This window comes from Babylonia areolata, chromosome 8 (genome assembly GCF_041734735.1).
Source record: "Babylonia areolata isolate BAREFJ2019XMU chromosome 8, ASM4173473v1, whole genome shotgun sequence".
Taxonomy (NCBI): Eukaryota; Metazoa; Mollusca; class Gastropoda; order Neogastropoda; family Buccinidae; genus Babylonia; species Babylonia areolata.
The window spans coordinates 10,071,518-10,077,809 of record NC_134883.1 but is presented as its reverse complement, the minus strand read 5'-3'; the positions used below and the strand labels follow the sequence as shown (position 1 = coordinate 10,077,809).

Sequence of the window (6,292 nt, the reverse complement as noted above, 5' to 3'; positions counted from 1 at the left end):
AATCTAGTCACATATGGCAGTCGTACCGGTGTCCTGATTGACATATTTCGTAAACGTAAAATAGAGTTGTTTTGATACATCGGAACGTTGGTTTTTCTTTTGTTTTTTGTTTGTTTGTTTGTTTTGTTCTTGTTGTTATGTACCCTTGTTTTCTCTAAGAGGGACAAAGCTGTTATTTCCACTTCTTCAGTTGGTAGGTGTTTTGTTTGTTTTTTGGTTGTTGTTTTTTTGTTGTTGTTGTTGTTTTTTGAGGGGTGACTGGGGGGGGGGGGGGTAGGCTTGGTGTTTGGTTGGGGGCCACGGGGGAAAGAGTGGGAGAGAGTAAGGTCTGTCAGACATTCTGTGTTGGACGTATTGGTTTGAATTCTTTATAGCGCTTGATACACCTAAGTCTTTTGTCGTTGGAATTGCGAATTGCTAATCATTTTTGTTATTGCCGTTATGATTGTCAGTTGAGGACCAATGATAATCGAAAGCGCACCCATACACTGCACATACACTTTGCCTGCCGTTTTATGGGAGGCAGTACTTCTGCTCAAGTGGCCCTTGCTCCCATCCAGTGTACCTACCGGGCATTGTACGCTTGTACACATCCGCTTGTGTGGAGACTCCCTCTCCCTCTCTCTCTCTCTCTCTCTCTCTCTCACACACACACACACACACACACACACACACGCACATACATACAAGGAACACCTCTTGTCACTTCGCGAAGACGCTTGCACAAATCAGGGGTGGGGTAGGAATAGGGGAACTAGAGAATGTAAATATCAAACTGTCAAACACCGCGACTGAGCTCCCTTAAATCCCCTCTAAAACTGACCACATGTTTGATATGTTTGACATGATTCGAGCTACGTCATTAGTATGCAAGTCTTGGTAGTGATCGTCCATCTGTGTACCTGTATGATAAGAGGCCAGAATTTAGCGGAATTCCCAACTCCCCCGGAGAAAAAAAATCACAAGCCAATGGCTTTACTCTGTGTATATGTATACCTGTACTTTCCAGCTTACCTATTCTCAAGCTCTTCATTCGCCAAACTAATTGCACCATTTCAAATGTCACCTTTAACTTCGATAATGTTTGCTCCTTTGAAGATCGCACTTCTTCGGTATATTTTGTTGTCATAAATAAATCATTGAATGCATGATATATGTTAAGAAGCGCAGTGAATATGAAAATGAGGATTTATGTGGTGGCTTCCATTGGAGGAATAAACCAAAGTGAAACTGGTTCAAAAGGGAAAAGCACTCGCAGTAACAAAATGCATGTCGTGTAGTTTCCCCTTCGACGCAGACTTGTTCAGTATGTTTAAATGTTGTTGATCTGAACGCGTTGTCATTTTGATGTCGGTTTTGGTCAGTGACATCCCAAGAAATATCCTGGAGGTTGTTCTTTGTTTTGCTTGTTGTGTTTCATTTAGTGTAAAACTTAACGATGTCACAGAATGTTTGATTTCACCTATTATTTTGCCTAACCCGATCTTAAGGCTTGGGAAATGGGTTTTTTGTTTGTTTGTTTGTTTGTTTTTGTTTTTTGCAAGGAAGCCATGCCGTGCACAAATCGCGTGAGGGATTTTAATACAACCTGGAGCGATGGATATAAATCATGCTTTGAACTTCTGTTGAAAAAGATCACTTTTTTTATCCTGACCTTCGCTCCATATCGTAAACTCGCAGAAACGACAGTATTATTTATGGTAATTTCTCACGCTAAACAAACATATATGTATATGTACATATATATTTGACACATTTTTATTTGACTTTATACGGACATTCAGCAGCAATATTTCTGAGAAGTCGGAACTTTCCAGTTCGAGAACCATTTTGATATTGATGAATAACACAGTCCCAAGATCAAAGAAAATGTTCCCGGCAAGGCATTTACTGTGTCAGAACTGTAAAAAAAAGCACAACAGATGCAAAACCCAGGGTTCTCACAATTCTAACCTAACTGAACTCAGCCAAATGTGAAAATTAAAGCTGTTTCATCTTTCTCCGAAAAAGATGTTTGAGAACAAAAAGTTGGGTTTCCACTTTTGTTTTTAATGGGAATCAGGAAGCTGACTGTATATCAGTCAGATTTATTCAAACAGTGGACTGTTTTGTCATAGACATTAACTAAATATCACACGAAGTCACAAAAAGTTTTGTTGTTGTTTTTTTCCTTTAAACACTCTCTCCGATTTATCCATATGAAAACCGAATACAAAGACGCAGCGTCATGTCCTTTTTACTTATGAAATCGGAGGATGATCAAGGAACTTCAACCATTTTTGTCCTCTCTTTTTTCTGTCGTTCACTCTTTCCTTGGGGAAACCGCAAATCCTGATCATGCAGGTCTAGGTACTGACAGTTCAGTGTGATTCAGGTCGATGTCCTTCTATGAACTGGTAAATCATTATATTATGACGTGTCAGTTTTATGTCGTTGTGTTGTTGTTGTTTTTTGGTTGTTTGTTTGTTGGTTGGTTTTTTGTTTGGTTGGTTTTTTGTTTGTTTTTCTGATGAAAATCTATTTCTTTTAACTTCAACATAATCCCATTATCCCCACAAAACCACCACTATCAAGAACACAACACACACACACACAAACACACACACACACACACTCTCTCTCTCTCTCTCTCTCTCTCACTCATTCACAAACGCCAATAAGACAAGTCGTACGACCTTCTTTCCGGACTAATTAGTTTAATTGAAATTATGTGCGTTTCGATTGCAACACACGGTATTGCAGGACGGCATTCGTCCCAATCGTGAGCTTTCAGAGAATTGATGTTGTTACATGTGATCGTTCGTATGCTAGTATAACAGGTCTTGCTGACATTAAATGGCCACTGAACGGAACTGGTAAATGTTCCAAACACTGGTTGATCCGAATGACCAAACTAGTTGTCCATTGCACCATTGCACAATAGTTTGTTGTATGTTAGTAATGATGGCGATAAATGAGAGATGGGATAGTCCATATCAACAACGATATATCGGCTTTGAATGGGTATTTATGAACTGAGCCAAAACCAGCCCTTGCCGTAATCAATAACATTGATGTTTTATTTAAATGGGGATTGACTAAAGGCGTTCACATTGCACGGCGCCTCTGACTCTCAGTGGCAAAAGAAAAAAAAAATCTCCCCCCTCCCCCCAACACGGTGTGTGTGTGTGTGTGCGATCACTGTATCACAACCTTTCATTCGTTATTTTTATGTTAAAAGCACAGTAGCATCTGCGGTTGTTGTTGTTTTGAGGGGGGGGGGTGTTTGTTTTGTTTGTTTGTTTGTTTGTTTTTGTGGGGGAGGGGTTGTTTTTGTTTTTTAAATAAAACAAAGGGTTGACTTTAAGCCAATGTTAATTTGTGCACCTCACCAACTTGCAGTCAGGTACAGACTAACACACCAAAAATGTCTTTAAGTCAGTCTTAGTTTATCTGGAACATGCCACATAAAACAGACAGACGAAACGAAACAAACAACGTACAGTCTCATCGTGGTAGATTATGAAATGACATTTCAACTTGGAGGGGAGTGTTAGATGGTAAATATGTACGATAACTTTAGCTCGCTAAAGTAAGACAAATTCACGCTACTTCAAACCAGTGTTGTTTTTTAGCGCTTCCCAAATTGAACTCCAGAGTGACTCAACCATCGGTTGAATTCAGAGATTGACAAAGGCTTACAGTTGGTCCAAGAGCAAAGAGAAAGTTGTATTATAGATAATTTCTTCAAAGCAATGGTGAGTCATTTACGGTTTAGTCTTTTGTGAAGAACTATGACTCTCTAACAAGGAGGCAAGATTGCACTGGCTCTGAGTGCTGCAGCCTTGGTTACCAGTTGTCTTTGGGGAACCATCCCTACGCATACTGTCCTAAAACCCTCTTGGCCGAGTGAGTGGAGATGTATCTTGGGCAAGACACGTTCCACTATTATCAAATTCTGGCTCAGATAGTCGGAACAGCAGTTGCCTGTCCTGGTGGTCTGACGACCATACACACATAGTTCGCTTTAGATAGAGGAACCCAGATGGTTGGTAACTCTGCGCCTTTTTGTTTCGGTTTTATCTTTCACAAGTATACTCTGTACTTGCTGCTGGGAATTGCCAAGCAGCGCTGGTGTATGGCTTTGTACCTTAACATGTTAGCTTCAAAGCAGTTGTGTTTGTTGTTGTTGTTGTTTTGTGGGGTTTTTGGTTTTTTTAATTCAAGACGCGAGTAACGCTGTTCCTAATCTTTTGAAGAATGCTATAATGATGATGATAATGATAATAACAGTAGTAGTAGTAGTCTGGAAACAATAATGACAATAATAACAATAATAATCATAATAAAGAACATATACTCAGCGCTTTTTCTCAGAGCTCATGACACTTTACATGTACAAAAATCGTTGACTGTAGATCACAAAACAGTAACGTAAGTCAATTCACACACCCGCTGCAAACTGGAATACAGAAATGAAAAGATTTACATTTAATCACATCATTTTACAGATTCTATCCATTTTTTCTAATCGAACGCTCCAGGATAAGTGCGTACATCTGCCCTAGTCAGGAAAGAAAAAAAAGTTAAAATAATTTACATGATAATTGCAAAATGGAGAAAATATCTATTTCGTTATATTTATAGCCAGCCTCTTACAAGAGACAAAGAAGAATTCCACGAAGATAAAATTAACGTCAAAACGCTCGAGAATAATACCACCAATACGTAAATAGTTCATCTGTTCATAAACAATAAAGTTTGTCGCCAGAGAGAGAAAGAGAGAGACAGTATTCACTTTTACCCGAACAGAATTTGTCGACAGAGGAATATCGCAATCATAATCACTTTGCTCACAACAGACCTTGCCTTCGAAGTACTTCAAAGTAGATCTCTGTATATCTTTCATTTGTTTGGGGGGTTTTTGTGTGTGTTTTTTCTCAGTTCAAAACATGTCATAAACACGCTTGACCAAAGAATGATTTGTCGTCAAGTAACGTATTTTCTGTACAAGAATCACATCAGACTTATTGAGTTTCGCCGATTTGCTGTGGTAGTTATATCGAAACGAGTATCTGGTATTGCAATGTTCAACTGACTAAACAATTTTTCGGTGCCCGTTGCTGTAAATCCATTTAGCAACTGCTGCAACATAATAAACTATAAAAAGATAATGAAAATGATTAAGTAAATAAAACACCCTCTCAGCTCTTTCAATATTGCATTTGTTTACAGAAAATGAATGTGATAAACTTAAACTTCAAAATTTGTTTTCTGTCGTTATATTTTATATTATTATTATTGTTAGTAGTAGTAGTAATAGCAGTAGTATTCGTTATTACTTTTCTTTACTGGTAAGTTTGGTTTTCTTTGTGTTTTTATCCGTCTCCAGACCTGCATTTGTTTTTAGTGTCTGCGCTGCACTCGAAAAGGTGGTACGTTAACCGTGATTTGGGTAATTTAAAAAAGGAGAAAAAAAAAAAGAAAAAAAAATCTCTTGGTTACGATATAGATAATGCGTGTGTCGCGTAATTATTCTAATCATTCCACTATGTTGTTTCGTTATCAGCATTGCGTGTCGGTTATGAAATCACAATTTCCTTCTCAAAGTTAAAATCACATGCAGTGTTCCCTTCCCACACAGTTGAGTGACCGAGTAGTGTGAAACGTAATCTCACTATATGTACGTGTGGATGTTTTCCAGGATATAAGTGTTTTCCTTTTCTTTCGGAATGCCAGGGGGGGAAAAAAAAACATATTAACGCTTTCGGTCAGCATTGTTGATGATGCAAGACGAATAATACGAAGACGGATAACTTTTGTCAAGTTGAAGGAACCGAGTCATGCACTTTGCGGTAGGTTGCACAGTCCCTTTCCCTTCACGCGTGTTGCACGTGCTTTTGTGCATGGTGACTGACGCACGTTCTCTTCCTGTACATAACCATTGAATAAAAACGATCCTGATCTGGTCAGTGTCTTTATTCAGTTCATATGTGGTTGGATGTGTTGGACTGACGGATGGATAGATGCGAGAGCGCGCGCGTGCGCACACTGCACACACACACACACACACACACACACGGCACACACACACCACACACACACACACACACTCACACACCACACACACACACACACACACACACACACACACACACACACACCACACGACACACACACACACACACACACACACACGGCACACACACACACACACACACACACACACACACACACACACACACGATGACGTTGGTGACAACAATCAATAAACAACAAAGGAATGAAGATTAAATTAATCTAAAAATAAATC

General features: G+C 39.1%; 1 protein-coding gene across 4 annotated transcripts in view; it reads left to right on the top strand.

Moving 5' to 3' along the window:
* LOC143284535 (protein kinase C delta type-like) overlaps positions 1–5,948 on the top strand; it is a 72,884-nt gene extending 66,936 nt beyond the window's left edge. For all 4 annotated transcript variants that reach the window (XM_076591278.1, XM_076591280.1, XM_076591279.1 and 1 more), the window contains exon 17: positions 1–5,948. This exon is cut by the window's left edge and continues 1,005 nt beyond it. The gene's annotated coding sequence lies outside the window, so the exon portion shown is untranslated.
* Positions 5,949–6,292: the final 344 nt, after the last annotated feature.